Here is a 25,638-nt window from a genome sequence, read left to right as displayed (position 1 = left end):
CAGTCTCCTCTGAAGGTCTTGATGCCAGAGGGAAGGTTCTGGGCTTTTACTGGTGATAGCCTTTTTTCTGCTATCATTTGCAATGGGGTTGAGGATCCTGTTTCCAACAACCTCATGGTTTCAGGTGTTTTCTTTAGTGTTTTTTGTACTCTGCACTTGCCACGTCTAGGCTTGAAGCACTAGAAGCCCGGTTCTGGGGAGCTGAAGGCCACTTGTGTTTGTGTCTCACCTGGGGAAATAATTCCATGAGTCTCTGGTGGTTGATCAAGCAGACTAACTTGCAAATCTTCCTCTAGGACAGGCCCAGCTCCCTCCAATAGTTCTGCATCAGAAGGTTCGTGTACTGATTCCACAGTTGGATCATCCCCAATCAACTTCTGTTTTAAAAAGTAGTTCTTCAAACTTTCTGAAAACATTGTGCCTTTCCCTTTAATCCTTCAATCCTTCAATAGGCATGTTTGTGTGGCTTTGCAGTATTTGTTTTATCAGTGCTTGGCTTTAGATGCTCGCCTGTGTTTTCTTAATCCTTGGTGTTCAGGGGGTTTGCTGAGGGTCGCTGCACCCTTTTTGTGGGTCATTTCAAGTTTTTTCTCATCTGGTTTCCGTTTTGTTGGAGTTTCCAGGTGGATTTCTTTTCTCCTTTGTGAGGTAAAAGTTTTATCACCGGTTTGGGGGGTACGGGGGCTGCAAAGACAGGTTGGGTTCTCTCAGGTGAATTAGGGCCCAGTTTTTCCTTTACTTCGTCTCCCATGACAGGGTGGGGGAACAGGCCCATCCTTACGTCCGGCTCCCCACAACAGCCTTGTCGGACCTTGTTGCCAGACCGGGGGTCTCAATTTCAGTCACTAGAGGCGCTCTTCCCTTAAGAGGGCTAGATCGAATCAGTGTTTCAGCAGAAGGCAGTTCTTGTACTCCTGCTTTTTTTGGAGTGTTTTTGCTGCCATGTTTTGCTGGGACAAATAGATTGTTTGGGTGCACCGGCATCGTGTGGATTTGTGGATTTGTGCAAATACTACCATGACTGGACACCGAACGGTCTGGGATGCACAAAGAGGAACCAAGTTCAAGCCCACGTCGCTGGTGGTCAAAGCTTGAACAGGGGAATTCTGTGTGCCCTCGTTAGGGGACGGCAGCAGTTCAGCCGAAACGGCCAGTTCGACGGCAGCAGCTCCACTCACCGCCCCCGGCAAACCAGACACGCCCGGCAGCAGAGTAGCGCAGCAGCACGACTCCCGGGGTCGGTGAGTGCCTGCTGAATGCCGCCTGATCTTAGGGCCCCCGGGGCAGACCCCAGACGACGGCAGGTCTCACAGTAAGTAATTTTTTCCATTTGCTGTTGGTGCACGTGTTGTGAAGCCGTGGCTATGTCCACTAGTCGGGGGGTTCGGGGATGCTTTCTGAGGGAGAATAAGGGGACAGGCTTGAAGGACTAAGCAGGTAAGGCGGTGGGTGCTTACCTTCCTCTTCCAGCCGCATTATCAAGTTCTCCTTGTCTTTACAGTCAATAGCGTGCTGGCCGTACGCTGAAACCTCAGCTGGTGTAGATGTTCCTCGCGCTCATGCCGGGCCCCCTCCAGGCGTCGGCGGTAATGCCAAGGCCCCCTCAAAAGCCGGGGCAGGTTCTAATTCCTGCTCTGGACTGATGGTGTACGAGGGGGTGGATGATGAAGATGGCGGCTCTTTTTCTTCGCCTCACCTCCGAGGCAGTGTTTTTTGCTGTGTCTGAGGTCTGCTTACCGCTACCATCTTGCTGCTTCTGTTGGCGGATGAGGTGGACTCGGGCAGAATGGGACTCACGCTCGGACTCCGCGCCGGCAAACACCTTTTAAGGTGGAGTCTTGGAGCTTAAAGGGCCAGTCAAAAGTTACAGGAATACAGGCTTCTCACGTCGCTGCAGCTCCTCACAAGTAGAGTAACTCGGGCAGACTGGGACTCACGCTCAGACTCCGAAATTAATAATTCAGAGGATCCCCCCTCAATTTAAGATATTGAAATCCAAAACAGAGAAGAAGTTGGATGGAATCCTAGAACTATGTTGACAGTGCTGTGCTACAATACTGTGCGAGGCAGACATCAGTGAAGAACTGCTGAGTTCCAACCCGGATGCAGCTAAAAAGAAAATATGGGACTGGGATTGGACCTCTACCGAAGCGCTCTAATCCAAATATAAACTTTAAAATGTCTTGGCAAGGAACTAAACGCCTTGAATGCACTGCCCAGATACTTTGTACAATTTCACAGCCCAAAACACTGTGCTACCTTTATGAGATTTAGGATGAATGTATTAGATACATAGGAGATTCTTAAGACTTGTAATGGTTCTGAGGGAAACGCAGTGGAATGTAGACTTTGTAAGAACCACAAAGAAACACTGAAACATCTGACACTCTATTGCCCTGCGCTAACAAATGTGAGAACATATTTCTTGGGGGAATTCGTACAGGAAATACCTTCCAGAAGTGCATCAGAATGGTGGGATTATGTGTGCTGTGGAACATTCTTTAAATTAATCTTCACAATAACTAAATTTATAGATGAAATGTTTACAATATTTTAGATTAATAACATCTTAAAAGAGGAATTTTAATCTGATTTTTCCTTTTCCATTCTTTTTTTTTCTTATTTTTTTTATAAGAATTGTAAAATGGCTACATATGATGTATATTGAAATGGGAAAACCTATTTTTTAGCTTACCTTTACAGTTTTTAGTGTGTGGATGATTCTTTTCTTTTCTTTTGTTCTTACTCTTCCTCTCCTACTCTTTTCCTTTTCCTTCCTTCGCTATGTCTTCATTTGCTTATACTTAATAGGTTTGTTTTTAACTATTAACTATGTTGCTACATATGTTCTGCTAAAAGCTTGTAATACACCAAATGCTTTAAATTAAAAAAAAATAGAATTAATCTGAATCTAGAATTCTTGGACACTTTATGTACATCTTTTTTTCATTCTCGATCTTCCAATGGAGCTTTCAAACCGTTTGCCCATTTTACCTTACCTACAATCCTGGGAGCTTCCATTTATTAATTCCTTATTTATTTGAGAATGTAACCCTTTTCCTGTCCCTAGACAATATCATTTTTAAAATTGGTGTCTTCTCAGGTTCTTCCGGGATACTCCCCATTTAGTAGCAAGCATTTTTACTATCCTAGCATAGTTCAAAAATAGTCCTGCTGGCATACTATATTTATTTGCCCATTCTTCCAATGTCAATAATATACCGCTCTTGAAAACATCATCAAATTTCATGCATCCCTCACGTGGAAATGTAGGTATCCCCATGTCTTTGACTATTGTTACTATAGTAATATCTAAAAGCATTTCAGGACAGTTAGCCTCCTGTACATGATGTCAACCAAGCATAATCTTTTCATACAGTGTGTCATGGTGAAACCACACGCACATCAAATAATAGTGCTTGGTTCATTTCCAGTACAACCTATTGATATTTGATTTGTACTATTTGCCTCTTTGCACTTTAATCTGCTGTATTTGCATATCCGATTCAGGCTTGCACAAGATATGCTTTATCTTTGTGTGTTGTATGGTGTTTGTGATAGGTGGTGTTGTGTCTTTCTTTTTTAATGTGAAACATTGAATGTTTTTGTCTTAAAATTGCTGTTTTTTTAGTAAATGTAGTTGCTTTCTATAAACATGCTGCTGCTGTTGTATTAGGTTAGCACTATTGTATCAAATATAAATTATATTAAAATTCAAAATGTTATAAAAAATAAAACAGTACGTGAATTTTCCCCTGTAGCATTGTATTAGAGTTGGGTATCAGGGGTTGTTTTTGTGATACATTTGGCTCTCCATGGATTCCCATACCATGAATTATTGTTTGTGATTGACCTCAGTTTTTTTTGCTCTCTCATGGATTCAGAAAAAGAAAAAAGGGCGGTAGCCTTCTTTTTTGTTACAGGGGGGCCTGGTTCAGGAAGGCAAGTTAAGCATCAAGGCAAAAGGGAAAGAGAGACCAGGCTATCCCTCCCTTAGGCATGAGGGGGGTGAAGACCTACTCGGAAAAAAGCTAGTGGTTTATTTGACTATCTATAGAGGATCACACTTGATGTAATACATATAAAACAAAGTTTAATTGAAAAAAACATGTTCAAAACATACATAAAAAGGATTACAATGTGTTAACCAAAAAGACAAAAGGACATGTGTCTTGACATTAATATTGAGTCAAGCAAACAAACAGACAATTAAAAATGTGCTAGGTATTTGCCACCACAGACAAAGTAATGTCTTCATATTAACGGATATTATGCGCTCTTGGTGTTCCCTTCACTTCGTGGAAGCTCTGACGTTGTTCCTCCACTTTTTCTTGTATAATCTGTTAAAATCGTAAAGGCTACCTACCCCCTCCACGATTGTGCAGTAGTATCACCCATATGATGTCCCCACTATTCAGTATGGGTGATTGTCTCCGGTACTGTGGGGGTATGAACTGGGGGAGGGTAATAGTGATCCCCAACCTCTATGGCGCCAGACGTCATGGGCGTTTTCAATTGCTATCACACCCACTATGCCCAGCGCATGTGATGGATGAGTCGGAGGTGCCCAGGGCATGGCTGAACACCATGCCTTTGGCTAAGTACCCACTGAGCATGGCTGCAGGTCTGCCCTGGCAGGCACTGTCGGTATATTAGTGTATATATTTAAACAGCATCAGTGAAAAAAAAAACATTAGTTAAAGGGATGTTATGTTAAGCTACATTATATTTTTATGGGTTATGTAATTGGGATGTATTTCGCGCTCCTCTGCAATTTGCATAGACTCTTGTGGCTTTGACAAATTTGGTGGCTGGGTTTGATGAGTGGAGTCAGAGGGAAAATGCAAGATTGATTTGCTGCTGTGTTGATATGTGCAGTACCAATGGGCCTGAGTACATTGTGTGTGTCTGCTTCTAGGGGGTGAGTGTTGCGAGCACTTGTGTTCTGAGGGAAGCCTTTGATTCCCATTGGCAGGAGGATGCGTTGGTCGGACTGTGATAAGAATGTGGGTGGGTGGGGGAATTGTAGCATTATGACGTTTGATGTGTGCCGAGAGGGGATGTCCAATTTCTGTGTGTTGGTGGCTTAGTTGGTGTGCATATTTCGGGACTCTATCTGGTGTGGCTGTGCTAATGTTCGGGTAGTGGTACACATGGGGTAGTTGTGAATAGAAGTCCTGAAGAAGCCTAGAGTGAGCAGGCATCTCTGATAGAGGTCAGCGTGCAGTGCCTGAAGTAAGACATCTGAAGACATCCAGGAGCAGACGGCAGTGGGTACTAATTCACAGTGGAGCAAGTTCTGAGTGGTTGTCAGTAAAAGGGTGGGTGAGGTTACCGTGGAATGAGAAAGCGGGATAGGGGGTCTAGGAGAAGAAAGCACTGGGGACTCCTGTGAGAGAATCATAGTAAAGCAAAACAGGGAAAGACGCCAAGATTAGACAACAGTGAGCACAAAATCAGAGTTAAGTGAGCTTGCAGTGGATAATCATTCGGGAAGATGAAAGCGGAGCAATACGAGGGTGGCTGCCATCCTGGAATAGGCAGCAGCCGGGGCCCCTATGTGGGAATCACAATGGCTCTGAATTGCTTCAGGAGAAATTACAGTAGGAACATCTACGAGCAAGCACCAGTAACACAGCTATCAGCAAGTAACAGACGGGCAAGATAACAATGGGACACTCAGAAGCCAAAACACAGAAAGGACACCAAGGAGCAGAATCGCAGCTGGGTACAAACACAGTGGTTAGGTATATGGGCAAAAAACGGTTCAATCTCAGAGAAAACACATTGTTTAAAGGGAAATAATCGTTATGACGCAAAAGCAACACAATCCAACACATTCACCAGTTATGGTTCCCAATGGAACTTTACCTGGGCCACCATCATGCAGCGCTCATAACGCTGCATGCGCCTTCCCAGGTGGCATGCGAATACTCACCCTTCCTACAGGACATGACGAACAAGACGAGGTAAGGGAAAAACTGCTACACCGCCGTCATGGCTACATACACCTTTTATTTAATTTCAGGGCCAACACAAGACAACGCCCGAAGGGACTGTAAAGATTATTGACACGTCACGGAGTGCAATGTGCGATGACATTGTGCAGTACACGGCGGTGTCCAAGTTATGGTTCAAACTATGACTGTAAAATGTGAGTTTTTGTTGTTTTTTGCTGAAACCATAATACACCTTTAACCAAAATGCTTTAATTGAATTTCAGTTTTGTCAGTGAAATGTTACCATAATGCCACAATGTCCCTTTAACGAAACTTTAACGTTTGCAGGTATGTGTGTGTGTGTATATATATATATATAAAATGTGTGGGATCCACTGCAAGTAAGTGCACAGAACGAGTGCTTGCCCCATCAGTCGTCAGTGTACTCTTAAAATTCCACACACCATACACATTTCCTGGTTGACATGAACCTATAGATAGATATTAGTTGATCCACATACTTTCTGCCTAGAGAAAGTGGCACACTCATGAATTATATATGTCTTTAAATGTGTCACTTTGGAGGTCAATGTGTGTAAACCCTGGACATCTGCTCCACCTTTCAGCACATGCATGGAGACACCTTATTGTGGGTGACACTTTAGCGCAATCACCATCCATCATAGGACTGAGACGTCCAGATAATGAATTGCCCCTGGAGGAAAGCCATGGACGCCCGACCTGTGCCCCCTGATATGCCCAGCGAGGTCTCAGTGTCCAGCAGGGCCCGCTGTGTGCAGTTTGGGGGTGAACATGATATGGAATTGTTGGAGTTCTGTGATGCCGAGACAGACACAAATACGGAAGCCTCACAAATACTCTGTATCCGAGATGAGAGAGGATTTTAGACGCATGTCCCTTTATCCAAGGCGAATGGTTTTTTCTTTTTATATATTTGAGGTAGCTCATACTTAGCTCCGAGGAGCCCCAAAGCATTATCAAGAGAGGTTCATAAGCCCCTCCTACCCGAGGGACTGCACACAGAACGGTGCACACAGGACAGAGTGGTGTCAGGTGTGTGATTGTGACCAGACTACGCAATTGTACGACTGGCACCAGATATATGGGCAAGGGAGCGTACATTACTGATTGTTCCTAATTAAAACATCACGTTTTAATATAGCTCTTAATGCCACATACTCCCAGTTTTAAGAGCAGTATTAACATTTGTTATTGCCCAATTCTAGGCCACTCTATGCATCAACCCTGCCAGCATGTAGCAAGGTCGTACCTGGATGCAAACTTGCAAAGTGCAGGCTGGGCCTATGATTGATGATGGCACATTTACCTGTAAGCTCTGCGTCTGGCCATAACACAGAACTTTACATTGAAACAGTGGTTAGGCCAGAATCACACAACTGTAAATGCAGGTGCCAACGCCTGGCTTAGTGTTTAAATGTTCAAGTTCTAAGGTCACCAACGTAGCCACTAGACCACCTCTTCTCTTAGGCAAAAGCATGAGCGTTAGAAAAACAACTTTCTTTTTCTCTTATAGGTAGTGTGACGAATCACTGGAATTCGTCCCTTCTTTCCAAGGGGGAGCCCCCCCCTGTGAGGCTAGGGAGGTGGGTCTGCTCTGCAAAACCCTCCCTAGTTGTTGAAGAAATTGGAACCTCACTGGGAGAGACTCCCCCTGTGGGGCCAAGGACGGACTGCCATTCCTCTGAGGAACTCCCAAATCTATTTGGGAATAGCAGAAGACATGAAGGACATACAAGGTAAGGACTGGGACGAAGAAGATGGTACCATTCGTTATTTCCAACTAGAAGATGCATATGTTTCTTTAAATAGGGTATCCCATTTAAATGGGACGAGGAAGCTGAGGTAGAGAGACACATGCATCAGCCAGGGAAGCCCCAGGCAGACACAACACCTGAGAGGGGAGGAAACGCTACTGCCAGCAAAGCCAGCGAGTTTGAAAGTTGCTGGGAAGCTGCAAGAGGAACACGGGACGCAGAGAGAGCCAATACGAGAGAAGGCAAGTGTGGTGGCATGACCACAGAGATCCTCAAACTACGCTGAAACCTCTAGGTGGATACACCCAGCTACCAGGAGGTTACCTGAGGAACTGATAAACCGTATCGAGAAAGGATACAGGTATTGAGATGCTCAAAGAGAAGGTGACATCCAAGGCTGAGAAGTCCTATGAAATAGAATAAACGCAACCAAAGGATAAAGAAGATCCAAGATATCAGATAAAGTTTCAGACAGAATAGAAGAGGCAGAATCAGCAGAAAAAGAAGAAGAATTTGAAATAGATGGAAGCATTCACATAATAGCAGAAATGAAAGAGCCAATATCAAAGGATCTAAGATCACGATGACAGGAACCAGTAGAAGATTAGGACACGGTAGAGAAGACGGGAGAGGAAAAAAAAAGAAAGAAGAAAATGATCCGATGAATAAATTGGAAGAGCAGTGACTTAGGTAGAAGTAGGAATAGAAAAAAAGATGAGATCAAAAGAGGACCCTGAAATATTAGAAGGAGGTGTAGTAATTTGTGACAGAGAATAGGAGTGAAGAATAGACAGAAGCAGAACAGAAGCATGCGTACAAGAGAGATGGCGATTACATTCTCCCAGACAAAAGACGGGAGCAGAAGAAGGCAGAAGAACAGAGAGGAGCATCAAGATCATCACAGAAAGAAGAGACAGGACCAGTGGGTGATAAATAACAACAAAATGAAGAGAAGGACGAGTGATATTCAAATGAAGAAAAAAGCATGTATGGTATGATATGTCATTTATAACTTGCCAGTACACAAGTGTTTCGAGGCGCGACAAGACAAGGAGAGGGAAAAAGGAGAAGGACAAAACTACGATCTTACTAGGCCTTCTGTTATTCAGATCGCACAAGTGCAGGGAAGAGGGAGGGGAGAAGTGCTAGGGGGAGTGAGTAGTGCTGGTAACTCAATAAGTGCTACCACAGGGTGACTCCTGAGTGCTCTGAGAAGGCACTGTAGGGTTGCAGATACAGACCCTTAAGTGCTGGGGAGCCCGGAGGCAGTGCAAAGGCAACTGGACATGCAGGAGCTTGGGCCTGAGTTCAGTGGGTGGTCAGGTGACCAGTGCGCGGAGCAGTCAGGGACATCAGCAGGGGAGAGGAAGAGAGAAAGCAGAAGCCAAAAGGAAGGTCTTCAGTTGCTTTCTGAACCGGAGGTGGTTCTGCTCAAGATTGAGAGAGGCAGGGAGGCCATTCCAGAGGGAGGCCCCAGCCAAGGAAAGAGATCTACCCCCACTCTCGGCTTGGAGAAGCGTCTGACCCTCAGACAGTTGGAGGTGGATGAGCGGAGTGCTTCAGAAGGAAGATGCTCTAACTGAGAATCGGGTGAAAGAGGATGAACAGATGATAAAATACCAACACCACCACAGCATCCAGAAGGGTGGGTTGGGGGGAGAACAATGCCTGAGAAGAAGAAAGCGAAGCAGGCGTTACAGTATTGAATAAATTCAGCCAAGTTTCAGTGAGACAGAAAAAGTGAAGATGAAGACGAGAAAAAAAGATTGCGAACATAATGAGCTTTATCACTAGGGGAACGAGAGTTCCATAGAGCAACATTAAAAGTATGAGAGAGATCATTCAGAGGGGGATAAAAGAAGGATTACCTATAGCCGCTTCTCCTGGGTTTAAGCACAAATTTGCATGAGTGTTCATGGCGGCGATTGTGATGACTTTGACAAACTGCCAGTATTGTGCAAATCACAAAGTACGGATCTGGGATTTTTTTGTTTATTGGATATTTTTAAAGTGCCAGGTGGAACTTTAATTACATAATTATTGTAAAATGTACAGATGAATATTACACAATATGAAATACTGCTATATTCCATCCTTCTGTCTGATTTATCGCTACCTTCTCTCCGTTCCCTCCTTCTCTCCGGTCCGCTGCTCCTGTCTTCTGTTCCCTCTAAGTACTTTGAGTCAGTCGCAAGGCGGCAAGAAGTATCACAGGGTTGTGTGAATAAAGAGGCGCACTTTCCATAAACAATAACTAACATGACATAACATCAAATCCCCTCTCTTTTCCCTTACACCCTCTTTCATGTTTCCTTGTCTCTCACATTTTTCTTTCCACTTCTGTGTTCTCTTCTTCTCTGTTCTGTCCTCTCCTTTTCTAGTCCCCTTCTGAGCCTTGAGGGTACCGGCGACATAAAGTAAAATACCATAGAGAATAGTTAATAAATGTCAATAATGCATATTACCACATGGAGATTGCTGTTGACCGCCTCTCAGCCAATCAGAATGTTTAGAGTGCAGTCAATAACTACTACTATTGATTGCATTCTCAACATTCTGTCATCAGAAGCAGACAGGGAAACAACAATGCAATTTCCAGGCAAGATTTGGTTTCAAGAAGACACTTCCTTTCTGGGAGGACCATTTTTATGCATTATGCTACTTAATACACGAAAGAGAAAGATAACACATTTGTAAATGCTTTCACTTCCTTCTAAAGAACCCGTTTACTTTTACATGACACCAAATGCATGCGCTCGTTAAACTTGTTCCAGTTTAACTAGGTTGTAAATACAATCCTTAACTTATGAAGACAACAGTATTGTTTCAATATTATGAACTTTAGAATCTTTTTGGTAACACGCATGCAATGGATTGGATGCAGAATAACTCTGAGACCAAATAATCAAACCAACTCAGGAACATGGCAAAGACTGCTGTTTCATCAACACATATCTAAACAGGGAGGCTACAACGGACATCAACGGACGTTCGCTCAAGCTCTCTGTGCAAAACACATAAAAACAGTCTTTTATACTAAAACCTCGTCATAATTGACGTCATATTATGTGGCAAAGAAGGAACACCTACGGAGGATTCTGATACGCTCAAGGGGAACATCTAAGTATACTTTCTATAAGGGATTGGGTTGTGATTGGTTCCCTACTGAAAGGTGGACAACTTATGTTCACCTCTGTGCAAGTCATCTTCAACATTATTAAGAACACAGTATATCATTGTCTCTCAAACTATAAGGCTCTTTGTTATATGGCACTCCACAATGGGTTGGCACGCTCATGCCCTATCTGGAACATTCAGTTCATTTAGCAGCACGTAAACTCATACCCAGGTGCCAGGGGGTGAACTTAGCTACACCTCCCCACCCATTTAGCCCATCATCTCTCATCACCCATGTCTTCTGCCATGAATATTGTATTTGAACTTGGTCTTGCAGTGTATTCTTGTCTCTGGGAAGATAAGGGAGTATGAGCACGCTCTATCGTTATTCCAGAATGCCAAGCTCAACACTATTTTCCTCCTTGGCTCACGTGACTGGAGACCACGATTTGGTCCATTTTTCAACATTTAAATGTATTCATTGAATATAACTTGGCATGCTTGGTGTTTTTTCTCTGCATCTTGACAAGGGAGGATTCAGCTTCTCACGTTCACTGCCTTGAGAATAGACAACAGGCCTTGGCTGCTTCAGCTTTGACACCAGGCCAGACACAGCTCTCAGCCCTTTCTTCCATGGGTCCTGGCTTACTAAAATTCATGACACCAATGTCCAGCTATGTATATATAATGGCGGCTTCGTCTGCAGTCTATTCACTACGTATAGCCAGCGTCTATGATTGCTTAGTCTACTTGTGTTACTGCATCTGTATAGTCATTGAACAGTTTTGAATCTTCTCCGGTGCGTCACACACATGCAATCTTCTCCTTGCATTGGAAAGTTTACTTTATTCTCAACTTTGTCATCAGCTTCTATAACTTCCATACATCTTCTTCAGCCAGTATCTTCACGGCGTCGCAATCGTCTCTTGTGACGTCACTGGCTCGACTTTTCTTCATTTCATATTCCTTTAGGGTGTACCCCCCTCATATTGTCATCTCTTCGGGGATACATTTGATAGGGTTTTCACAATGGATATCTCCTTTCGAAAACTCGCTGTGGAAATGGAACACATGCCAGTGTCAAGCAAGGCACAATGTCAGGTTTCCAACCTACAGGAAGTAGGGGGGTGGGATCATCTGTAGAGGCATTCCGCTGCTCCTCAACAATAAACAAATAAAACCACATTAAAGTTACTATGCAAACTGAGACCACCACCTACATCCTACAAATCACACCCTACCATTCTTTCAAGGGTAATAGGCGTCGCAAAGTCTATCTTGTGAGAGGGGCCAATGGGAGCACGCTCTAGTTGTCCCATGTGAGGTGTCAATAGATCCACTGGTGAGTTCTTACTTTACATTTTGAGATTGGTAGCCCTGAATTTGTAATGGGAAATTCAAAAACAGATCTCTATAACAAGCATTTGCAAAGCCAAAAGGTCTGGCTTTGTAATTTTACAGAATATGATTTTCCTGTAAGCCCCCATGGGACATAAAAGAGTTACCCTTTGAAAAACGACCGCTATTGGCTTAAATTATCATCTTTGGTTTGCCCTTCAAAGCAATTGCAAATTATTTAACCCCATGTCTGCCAGATTTTCATGCCACATGTTTGCTCTGCAGCCTTATTTATGTTTTAATGAAATGTCACAAGCTGCTTAAAAAAATGGATGCAAAACTCACCTCCATGCCTTCAAATGCTTTGGAAAACGTTTTGCAAAGACTCACACCAGGGCTCATAGCTGTTTCTTCTGGAGGGCTAAATATATCATACAGTGCAAAGCTTCTACACTGGGACAAGCTGTCTTTTTGTTTGGGAATGTTTTTTTACGAACTAGAAATAATTGTCTTTTTGATGTGTACTTATTGACTTCCCTGCATAATGCTTACCTTGAATATTTGCTAGAAATAAAAACATGTGCTGAGAGAAATGGGTAATGGTTCATAGAAACCTTGGAACATTACCTGTCGAGGGTGGATGACTACACGAGTAAAGGAGTGATAGCCCATGCTTTGTAAGTTCAAGTCTCCTGGCAGGGCTGACTGTCAATCCTTTTGAGGTTGATAAATCAAGTACATTCAAAGAGGAGCAATAATAACAACCTTTCTAAATTTTATAAGGTGCAAGAGACTGACATGATGCACCAAAGAAGACCACACTATTATTGTTACCTGCTGTAGGCTACAGAAGAGTGCTAGCCAACTGATATGAATGCTATTGACATGACCATCACACCTAGAATGTAGAGCTGACATGTAGCTATCTGCAAATTCAAAATCTGCTTTTTTCAGTGTTTAGAAAGCAGAATGGATGCAGCAGTGGGTAGGGGGTATTGTGCCATTTTCACAGACTGAGGAGACAGCGGGGCAGATTTAGTGACCGCACCTGCCTCCTGGCCCCAGACAATACCTCTCTAAAGGGAAAAGGGGATGGCAGGACAAACTGGGCCATATTTGTAGGAGTGATTACTGTGAATGGTAGGTGAGGCTGAGGATGAGCACCCCCCACCCCCCGCCGACAAGAAAAAAGGCCCCTTCACAGTGTTTTGTGTCATGCTTCTTAATTAAGAATCTAATATCAGAATAAACTGTTTGGCCAGGATCACAAGACTACTCTGTCTTAAGGCATTTACTTTCCACTGCTGATTACACCCACTCTCCTTCTTGGGTGCAACACAAAAAGCTAGATGTACTGTTTGCACATATTACAAAGTAGCCCTGTGATAAATCCTCTAACCCCACTACTGAATGGAACACAAGAGATTACATTATACTATTCATCAGAGAGCACAAGACTGTACTACACTAAATCCCTTGACCCTCATGTGCTTAATCATTTTCTTTCCTCCCGATGAAAAACAAGAGTTCTCTATATACTGCTTGGCCATGATCACAGAGCTACATTGTAATAAATCCTTATATCTCCCAGTTCTAATTGATTTTCTTTCCTCCCCATGAAACATCAAAGCTCAGAATACATTCTCTGCCAAAGATCACAAGGCACAATGATATGAGTGTTTCTATCTCCCAGAACTGTGTTTCTTTTCCATTTCCTCCTTGTGGAATGATAACTAAATCCCTATGGTGTTTACCTAGAACCACAAAGTGGCACTGCAATTAATCTACAGGTGCTGATTGCTTCCCCTTTCTCCCATGAATTCAAAAGCTTTGAATATGCGATATTCACAAGATGACAAGGCGCTCTACAGTTAAGAACAGCTTGCTCCACTCAAACATCAACTATTGGAATAATGGTCATATTCTGCTTTAAATGCAATCCCACATCAATGAATTAATTATTGGTGTTTTATTGCTCCATTTCTACACCAGAGTTGTTGCAAAAAGCCTAAACCGCGTCCTAGTTAAGGAGCATTGTGTTCTGGCCCAGAGACCACAGGACTTTAGTGGCACCTTCTGTTGTAGGAGTCAGTTTTGAAATCTGAGTACTGTTGTCCTGTCTAATTCAACTAATACTATAATTGATTGTTCATATTTCAGGGTCGTTCTATGAATGAAGATTGCATTACATTGAGGTTTGACTTAACTAACACATTCTTTTATGCCAACCTTGTGTTATCCAGGTCCACAAATACAACATCAAAAGTCATTTCTAATTTGTAGAATTAATTTGGGATCTGGGTAGTGTTTGATGGCCTTTAATGGGAATTTAAATTTTTCTATGTCTCATCAGTAAATATAAACAACTAATAAGCCACCCACTGTGGACATTAGAAATCCCTTTCAACCGATTTAATGAAACATATGCTAATTCTGAGTTTTAATGCCTAGATTAATTGCCAGTAATCCTCATCACTTCTAGTCCTGCTCCTCCCTGTCACAGTCCATAAGATTGAGGAGAACCCAACTCACGACAGGTAGCCTATTCAATGAAGTGATTATTGTTCTAGATATAAAGCTTTATTTTGCCCCATAATCTTCCTGTGTGTCACCTAATTCTAGGGACAGAGCCACTCAACTTCTCAGAGGGAGGGCAGGATGTAAGTACTGTGACAAAGTGCTCCAGGATTAGGAGTAATGAGACGTAGTGGTAGGTAAAGTAGGTATTGCTAAAATGGCTTTCTAAACTCTGACCTGGTGGGCAGAGGTTTAGAAGGCCACCATAGTTTTGTGGAACAGGCAAACCTTCTGGACAAACCAGACCAATCTACGGTAACTTGGCTGGCGCTCAAGGCTAAGTCTCAGGAGGGGTGAGAGTGTTCCGAAGCACACAATGAGAACACACAGTAAAACTCCACAGATTACCCTTAAACAGATGTTTGTCATAAATACATTTATCATGGGCCTTTATAACAAAACACGATTAAACCACAGTAACAAGAAAACAATTACCATACACGCGTATTCACTACTAGCTGGGGTCATTGACATTGCCCATGTCCTGATCGAGTGGTGTCTCATGTGCCCTGGAGGATGTTGCTCTTGTCCTCACGTGAGCAAGGCTTGCTTCAGTTTGTTCTGGCATCTCATTTGCTCTGGAGAAAGTTGCTCTTGTCCTCTGGTCGGCAAGCCGTGCGGCTATCTGTTGTTGTGTTTCAGAAGCTTTTGATATTGATTTTCGCTTTGCATCAGATTGAGCTTTTCCAAGTGATGTTCGTTTTTTGTGCGGCATGTTTTAGTCACTCGATGGCTTCAGCACACTTGCAAAAATGTATGTCCAAGAAAGATTGATGTAAATGAAATTAAGTAAACTGTAACCTTGCCATCTCTCATAGTTGGCGTGATAAAAATAAAAGTACATTTTCTTTTTTCTTTAATTCCCTTTAAAAGTAGTAATAAATGTCAAAGGAATAACCAACACATCGAACATTTTGCTTCAGACACTTCCAAATGTTGCCTCCTTCTAGTACCTATTTAGTGAATTAGGGTGAGCATCAGTAAATGAAGGTGTCTATGGAGTGAATTTTATGCATCCAAACTTAGACTACAATCTTACCCCAAGCAAATGAGGAATCCATGCAAAATTTGGCAGACGTGGGTTCAACGCAGTGGATTTGAATAGCCAGACAAACATACACACGCATACATACATTCAGCTTTATATATAAATATGTAACGTATATACAAAATGCGTTTAGCCTAATGCTGATGAGAGGGGAGAAAATAACCACAACCTGCAACAGAAAGGGTTTAGTTAAACACAGATATCGCATTAGGCAGTTCTTTGTAGTCAACCCCTAATTTATGTAGTCCGGCCCTAAAAAAAATGAGGAGCCTTGTGCTCAAAGTACAGCAGTTCGTTAACAACGTGTGGTTGTGCGCAAAGCAAAAAAGAGTTCTCTTCAGGGGGGCTATAGCTGCTCAGGAAGTGGGTTGAGGCGATGAAGAATGAAGTCCTATTCATAGAGGAGGGTTTACCATTGCGGATAGAGCAACTTTTGGAGTTCGGGAATGGCTGGGGAGCGCAGCCTAGCCCAGCCAAGGTGAGTATCTTTTAAGGGATTCTCGTGCGTGAAAACAGATGGATTCGCCAGGGGGACACCGGTAAGTGATGAAAGTACTCACCGACCCTCGACACAGTCTGGACCAAACTTTGCCAGTCTAGTCCACTTTGTTAGTAGATTCAGAAAAATGGAGGCAAAATAAACCCTTCTTCACATAGTAGGCAGCGTCAACACAAGAATAGTCAACACAAAGGTAACTTTGAAAGTAAGTGTGTATTTGAAGTGCCCTATTTTGAGACACATTTTTCGGCAATCACTTTGCCTTTTTCAATCAGGGCTATAGACATTAATCAAATTAGGATAAGTACCAAAGCCACATGTAAATAAAGGTCAAACAAAAAATGGCAAATGAAGTTGGTAAATATTAATTGAAAAGTTTTGAATGTCAACACAGAGAGATTGGAGGGGGAAAGGGAGGGATAAATTAGGAAATTGAGAAAAACAGAGCATTGGGAGAGAAAACAGAGACATATTTTAAAACGGCATTACAAATTGAAATTGGAAAACAGTTTAAACAAAGATTTTTTCCCGTTCATAATTCTTGTTATGTAATGGTGTAGGCCTTACCTAATAGGTGTATCATTGTCTGTCTGTCACATTTTCAAATGTCTGCTTGCCTTGTTAATGGGTTAAATCCCGCCTGCAAAAAGTACAATTGTTTAGCAATTGGGGTCTTATTATCTGCAATAGGCCAGCTATTCGCTTTGTCCGAGCCGCAATGTGAACTTGCGAAGACTAGCAAGTTCACATTGCGGCTCGGACAAAGCGAAAGGAAAGCTCCAGCTACCTCACATGCGCATTCAAAACACTGGTTTTGTCCCGGATGGGAAGCCACTCACGCTATAGGACAAACAGACAAGCCTGACCAATGGTTCTCAGAAGAACAACGCAATTTCTCCAGCATTGCATGCTGACGTGTGCTAGTCCCTGCTATCAGTCTACTCAACAAGAGCCTTTTTTGCCAATATAGCCACAAGAATATTAGCCTATGAACATCAGTTACCTGTCCTGAAGAAGGCCTTGACATTAACACCTGAAGAATCCACTACAGGAGGTGGTTCATTCAACATCAGATAGGCCGAAATGCGTCGACATTTAATCCTGTTACATCATATTGATGAAAATGACATTATCTTCCTAAATATAGCAGTTTGCATATCGACAGTGGTCCATTACTCACTGCTGGACTAACATGGCTACCTCAAATATTGTTTACATTTGAAGTTAAAAAAAACTGTTTGGCAGAAATCACCTAAGCAACTTTGTTGAAATGTATGTTTTTCTATAGATAAATAAATGTTATATATTTTTCTAAATCTAGGGTCATATATATCCACATAGTTTTTTAAAATAAATCACACATGCAATAAGAATCAAAAGAGTGTATAGTAATACACAAAGTGGTAGAAAGTCGTAGTTCATGTTTCTTTTCCTTTCACAGTACTCTTGCAGGCATGCCAGGCATGGGACAATTGTGGCCAACTGTGGTTTCAGTCATTCAGGCCTACCAGACACTGGCACCAGTAGTGTGGATTGGGACCAGGCAGTCCCAACCCTCTTCCTGGGTACTAGCACACGTGACATGCAGGAGCCCGCGAAAGATGCGTTTTCGTAGGAGGCTGCATGCCCAAATAAGGAATACCAGGTATTCTCTCGACCTGGAGGAAGGCAAAGGGACAGAATGAGCAAAGGACAGAACAACAGACTTTCTGGCACAGCCTTTTTCATCACTGGCCACAGTCTTGGGGCCAAATGCGGTAAACGTGGTATGGTCCATAAAAACAAAGTAAAAGTACTTTAAAAGTACACTGCTGTCACCAATTCGTCCTAGGCACACTTGTACAAACACCAAAAAATCCTTGGAGGGTGGCTTGGGCCATAAAACAAAAGGAGCCCTATGCGCTGGCACATAGATATAAAGTTACCAAGAAATATACATAGTTTCCCAGTACTGACAGCCTGAAGGATGTGTCAATTTCCCCATAACAAATTAGTGCAGCTGAAGGCTGTGCTCCACTGGAAAAAGTCAGGTTAGGTAAGCCAAACAAAAGCAAAAGCAAAATGTTTGGGGGCGGGGGTTAACAAATGGAGGGGAAATTGCACTTAAGGGAAATCTTTCCTAACAGGTATTACTTCTACATCCGTCTTTCTTTTCCCTGTCCTTAAAATTGAGGCATGCACAGTTTTATGTACTTTGCACCAACACAAAAAATTGCTGCAACCACAATTACTTTAATCGACTTTTCACTATACATAAGTCACTGAACTGCTGCCTGTAACACACTCCTCTCATAGCTGGATGCATCCAAATCAGTCACCCAAAAGTGATACTGCTGTAGAATCGCATGAGGTATCATCGCCCACTGAAGCTGCTTTACATATTTCTGATAAATGGAACATGCTTGGCTTCAGCCTATGACGCATCATGCTGCCACTTTGCCCGCTGCATGTTTCGGCTAGCTGCATCAGGGCTTACTGAGCCTTGTGGGCGCTCATCCTGGCACCCATGCCCAGCAGGATCCAGGGAACCTGCATTCTTACCAGCCTCAGCTCTGTGTGCATGCAAGGGAGGACCAATGAGACTACTCAACTGTTTCCTACATCCTGGTCCCTTTTCCCGTGGAGGATGGACAGGAAAAATCTGGAGGATTATGGGCGAATGGCAGAGTTTTACACCCAGAAGGGACAGGCATTCTCAATTTATTGAATAGGGTTCATGTTGGGGGTGGGGGTCACCCCAATTGTAAGACTGGCACAAGGAAAGGGAACATAGAGGTAATGAGAGGAACACGTGTCACGAATGGCTTGGATGCCTTGTATGGTATTTTACGAATCCAAAAGGTTAAATACACTTCCTTGAATTGTACATGAGTATCTCATTATATGGGTTGGCATGGATAGTACTAAATTGATCAAATGCTTAAAGTCTATGCCAGATTACAGACATGTGAGCAGGTGGGGGTGTTGCTGGTGGGATGGATGTTTCTCACTTGGAAAGCCCCCTGCTTAATATAGGACATTACTCATGTCCCCTTCATTATTTTACAGAATCTCTGCACCCCTCTGTGCTTCTGAGCATTTTGGTTTCAGACATATTTTCCACCAGAGTTAAAAAAAATACATGGGGTTGCCCTATAGAATTAATGGGTGCAATAATGGCCCTATACTTGTCTTCGATATTGAGGGTGGGCTTGAACTTGACTGGATGCCTTTCTAGACCAATACAAACTGATTAAGGCCTAAAGCAAGGCTGTCCCTTGGCTCCAGCCTTATTCAACCTGTTCATCTCAGATGTGGGAGTGACCTTGGGAATGGCTAGAGATTTTCCACCTTGATTAGATGGAATGGTATCGAGCTGCTTGCTGTACGCCGATGATCTGGTTCTTTTGCACCAGACAGCAATAGGCTTGCAGCATCAGCTCAATGCTTTGAAAAAATATGTCGAGCAGAATGGACTATGGGTAAACGTGATCAAATCAAGAGTCCTGATTCTTCGCTCCCCTTGGTCGCAGCGAAAGCTATCTTCAAGTGGCCTCTGTATAATGTGGTTCTTCAGAAGGCAGAGACCTTCACATACTTGGCTATGTGTTTGAATACGTGATCGATTGATGCCCCTTTTAGCACACGGCTGGTGCTAGAAGGTCTGCTCTGGAGGAGAGTGTTTGCAGTGCCTAATAGAGGTCCGATTCAAGTCATCTGTCATGAATTAGTCCTTCTTTCCCTACATGTTATGGTGGTGTTGAAAACCCTATCATTATATTGCAAATGTTTGGCCAAGAATGGACTGGCAGTGTTTCAAATTATTAGAGCCATGCTGTTAAAACAGAATTAACAGATTTTGAATGAGTGGAAACAGGCCTGTTGTAATGATCTTGAGAAATTGAAAACCCCTGAAGACGAGCTAGTGGTAAATTCAGTTGGAGTAAAAGAGAAATTGTGGAAGATGGACTGGATAGAGACTCAGGAAGTGAGAAAGCAATACACGTTTTTGTATCCCTGTAGTCTGGACTGTCGACCCTGTAATGTTCTGCCAGGATACTGGAGTACGTTTTCAAGCAGTCATTATCATGCTCAATTTCTATGGTTTAGGTTGAACCTCCATCCCACAAAAGAAATGTTATTTGCCAAGAAGTCAAGTGGCGTGCAAGACTCAAAATGCAATGTTGCACAGTTGGGAGTAATATAGAGACACTTCAGCTCCTTTTGCCATTTTGCACAGACTTGAAAGAGATGCAAAAACGACATTTTGTGAGGTTCTTCTCTGAAGGCTCTAGTAGGACATCAGATGATGGGTGATAAGAGTTCCCCTGGTTTTAGCTTTGATTATGTTTTTACAATAATTTTTTTGATGCATTTCTAAAATATGTTTGTGGTGTGAAAACTATGTATGTAATTTGTAGAGAATGATTTTGATTGAATTTTATGCATGCAATGTAAAGATGGTGAACCTTTTTTGTTTTATAAACTAAATCCCAAATAAATAAAATAAATAGATAAATATATTAGTATAACAAAGATTTATCATGGGTTTTGTGGTCTCCAGCCATACATGCACATCCTCGCAAGTACATGCTGTTTTCCTGATTCTTTACCAGTAATGATTTCACTTTTTTTTTTTTTATTTGGTAAGTTCGTTGTCATGTTTACATATGTAAGTCTGCATAAGACAACTGCTTACATTAGCAATGCAGTGGGGCTGATTACAAAAAATGACGAGAGGTAGAAGAGGCTTTAGCAGTCCTGGGGCCTGATTACAAAAACTGTGCACCGGTTCACGTGCAAAGTTGCATGGTATTAGCATTAGGACAAATGTTGCCCTAGAGCAGAAAACATTGGGGCCATATTAGAAACACCATCGACCATGTCATGTGCAGTTTTGCATCATATAAACACTATCCTAGGGCAAAGAAACATGCACATTCAATGCATGTTTGCACCAGAGCAAAGTTTGCCCTAGTGCTATACCGTTCTATATTAGCACTAGGGCAAACTTTGCCCTTGCATAAAATAAATTTAAAGTGCATGGTTTTGCACTAGGGCAATGTTTACACTATGGTGCACGCACAGAGATCAGACAGAGAATTATTTTGTGTTTAACAATACTTTTTACCACCAGCTACACGGCACAGCTATGGGTTCAGCAGTAGCGCCGACGCTTGCGAATCAGGGCCTCATTACAAGTCTGCCCGTCCAGATTTAACGTTGCCGGTAAAACCATACCGGCACCGTTTACCGGACCGGCTCATTCCGACCTGCGAATCAAGAAACACCATCACCGCGAAGCAACCCCCCGCAGTGACAACACACCTGGAAGTTCCGTCGGCGGAAACAGCGCATCGACTCACCGACGCACCCCCAGTCTCCGGCAAATCGTAACACCGTGCACATTATGAGAAGCACAGAAACGGAAACACTGCCTGAAAAATGGTGGAAACACTGTCAACATCATGGCGGTACCACCAGCACCGCAGAGATCGTGTTAAACAGTGGCAGGTGAGATGAATCAGGCCACAGGTGTACAAAATAAGGCGCCACCCACACCCAGGCCACCTTCAAACACAACCATGCAGTCAGCCGCTTTAGCAGCATTTGGCCTAGGGAACCTACAAGCAGCAGGGCACATTGTGGCAGCAGTGGGGCAGAGGCGGAGGAGGAGGAGGCTCAGGCGGCAAATTGCGAACCCGGTGCCCATAAACATAAATGTGCAGCCGGCACAACCCCGGTGGCAGCCAGCAATACCTGTATCAGGGCCTCACCCTGGAACCTGACCCCAGGGCAAATCCACACATTATACCGGCTTGACAGGCCCTCAATCATGTCCATTGTGACCCTGATCGAGGAGGACATCAGCAGCCGCATTGCCATCTGGACTGCAATCCCCCCCTGCTGAAGGTTGTCTCGGTATTGCATTTCCTTGGAACAGGAACATATCAGCACACTGTCTGTGATCTGCACGGGCTGTCACAACCCTGTTTATCAAGAGTACTGGACCAGGTACTGGATGCACTGCTGCGCCATGCGTCTGAGTACATATCCCTACCCCGTACCCCTACCCAGGTCATAGCCACTAAGTTGGCCTTCCATGCCATTGCAGGCATGCCAAATTGCATAGGCGCATTAGACTGCATCCACGTGGAGTTGACAGTTCTACATGCAATCGAGGCGGTGTACCGCAATCGGAAGCATTTCCACTCACTGAATGTCCTCATGGTATGCGATGCCGGACAAGTGATCACCCATTGCTGTGCACGTTTCCTGGGGTCAACACATGACTCGATGGTCTTGCAGAACTCTACATTGCTACGCTACATGGAACGCTATGCGGAACAAAGCACATGACTATTGGGTAAGTACAACTGCCAATGCATGACCCCTGTGCAGGGGGGGTGGTATGGAAGGCCGACAGTGATCCGGCCATTTGAGGGCGCACAACTGCCAATGCATGGCCCCTGCCCAATGGTATGGACAGTCACCACATCCCACACATTGCAATGTGTCACATTTCAATTTGCCACAGTGCGCAAGTACTTGCCCAGCCTACGCCCATGCACACCCTAGCCATGGTGTCGCACCACATGCAATGTCGACATGAGGATGTGAGTCCCTCACCTGCCCAATGCACCTGTGCACCTTCAATGCATGCGATGTGCACCTAACCGGCAGTGTGCATTGTTCACATTTTTCCAGTGACCAGTGTCTGACTGCTGCAGGTTTGGCCATCATATCACTATGTCATAGTCACCCTCCACATATAAACTCATGGGCATCGACTTGTGCGCAGCAAGTTGTTGCCCGTTATCAATCCACGAATGGGACCCTCAATGACCCCTGCATGGTATTGTTATCCAAGTTGGCCCAAAAGATGTCCCATACAGCGGATTCACAAACGGGCCATGATTGTAGTGCATCTGATTCAGACAGTGATACCACGAACACTATCATGTGCCCTTGCTTACACTCCCATGCAGGTGATGCTGGATATAGATTCACGCCATGGCTGATGACGCCCATACGAAGGCCAAGGAACAGGCATGAGGAGGCCTACAACAGGGCACACATACGCACATGTGGCATTATAGAGCGTACCTTTGGATTACTGAAGGCCAGGTTCTGCAGTTTGTGCCGATCGAGTGCAGTACAGCGAATTGACGACAGGGAAAATAGTAGTTGCATGTGCCATGCTGCACAATCTGTGCATACACAGGAACATTCCACTGCCCCGGACACAGAGGATGATGATGGTGATGACGACGACGATGATGAGGATGTTGATGGGGATGGGGCGGGTGCACTCTCTGGCAGGGGTGCCCATGATGGAGAAAATGCATGGGCAGCACTCATTCACAATTTTTTTTATACACTTCTTATGCACATTGGGCACTTCATGTGGTGGCACAACATTAAATGGTTTGAATGCACAGGAAATCAACAATGTCCACTCATCATTTGCATTACAACAAAAGTGTATTTACTACATTAAAGGGGTGACGGGAATTGGATGATAATGAAGTACACCCGTACCCACCCCCCAACCAGGCCCCAACTGACTTACCCCACTAAGGACCACCCTCGCCTCCCCAACATACCCACCCCCCAACAACAAGAACAAGTCAATGGGCTGTGTTCGTGATGGTAGAGAGTTTCCCAGACCCTCCCCGTGTTTTGCATACCAAGTAACTTTGGGTCTCACCCTAAGTTACCAGGGGAATCCAGACATGGACCCCTTGCTTACTGCTCTTAGAGAGTCACAGCTTCACCTCACTGATGATGCCCAACAAGGTTGAAACACGTGTATGGGGTTGCTGTGGTACTCTTGTTCAGAGGAGAATTGCCTAGCATTTCGGTGCTGGACTGCCCCTGGGCAGGACAAAGACTGATATGTGGGGACATTTCTTCTCTGTGAAAAGAACTGTGAGCTAAAGACTTGGTTGAGACTCTCCCAGGGGCCATCCACCCAAGAACATGTCAATGGGCTGTGTTCGTGCTTGTAGAGAGTTTCCCAGACCTCCCCTGTTTTGCATACCATGTACCTTTGGGTCTCACCCTAAATTACCAGGGGACTCCAGACGTGGACCCCTTGCTCACTGCTCTTAGAGAGACACAGCTTCACCTCACTGATGATGCCCAACAAGGTTGAAACACGTGTATGGGGTTGCTGTGGTACTCTTGTTCAGAGGAGAATTGCCTAGCATTTCGGTGCTGGACTGCCCCTGGGCAGGACAAAGACTGATATGTGGGGACATTTCTTCTCTGTGAAAAGAACTGTGAGCTAAAGACTTGGTTGAGACTCTCCCAGGGGCCATCCACCCAAGAACAAGTCAATGGGCTGTGTTCGTGCTGGTAGAGAGTTTCCCAGACCCCCTCCTGTTTTGCATTCCAAGTAACTTTGGGTCTCACCCTAAGTTACTAGGGGACTCCAGACGTGGACCCCTTGCTCACTGCTCTTAGAGAGACACAGTTCACCTCACTGATGATGCCCAACAAGGTTGAAACACGCGTATGGGGTTGCTGTGGTACTCTTGTTCAGAGGAGAATTTCCTAGCATTTCGGTGCTGGACTGCCCCTGGGCAGGACAAAGACTGATATGTGGGGAAATGTCTTCTCTGTGAAAAGAACTGTGAGCTAAAGACTTGGTTGAGACTCTCCAAGGGGCCATCCACCCAAGAACAAGTCAATGGGCTGTGTTCGTGCTGTTAGAGTGTTTCCCAGACCCCCCCTGTTTCGCACCCCCCAAAAACAACCTCATCACGACTGTTTGTATGACAGTTTAAAGTTCATCACACTATTTGCGTCCATGCTTGTGGCCATTTATGTCCTTCCCGGAGAGTCCGGACAGCCGTGATGACCGCCTCTGAGGACTCCTGGCCACCAAACTGGAGGGTGTGCTGCTTGCAGATGGCACTGGTGGGGTTGCAGCTGGCACATTGCCCAAAAATGCCTGTTGGGCCACTTGCATTGTCTCCGCGATAGTTGACATAAAGGTGTTCCCCTCCCTGACCCGCCATGACAGAACCATGTTTGTGGTAGCGAATCTGCCAATGGCACGTGACAGTCTACACACAGAGGTGCCAGTGCTCTCCCTCTGGAGTCTGGCCTCCTCACGCTGCAGCCTGGCCTCCTCTCATTTCAGCTTAGCCTCCTGGAGTTGTTGCTCCACTAGCTACGTGAGGCTCACCTGGTGCACTCGAGGCAGGTGAGGAGTTCTGTGAGTGAGGCCATGGGGGAGCGCATTGGGCTGTGGAGTTCAATCGGGCGGAATTGTAACTCCTGTAGGGGAGTGATGTTGCCCCCATCATCCTCTTTGTGTGGTGCATCAGCACACTG

The sequence above is a fragment of the Ambystoma mexicanum genome, chromosome 7p, assembly GCF_040938575.1.
Source record: "Ambystoma mexicanum isolate Mex_15411 chromosome 7p, UKY_AmexF1_1, whole genome shotgun sequence".
Taxonomy (NCBI): Eukaryota; Metazoa; Chordata; class Amphibia; order Caudata; family Ambystomatidae; genus Ambystoma; species Ambystoma mexicanum.
The sequence above is the reverse complement of the archived record's forward strand: the minus strand, read 5'-3'. Positions refer to the sequence as shown.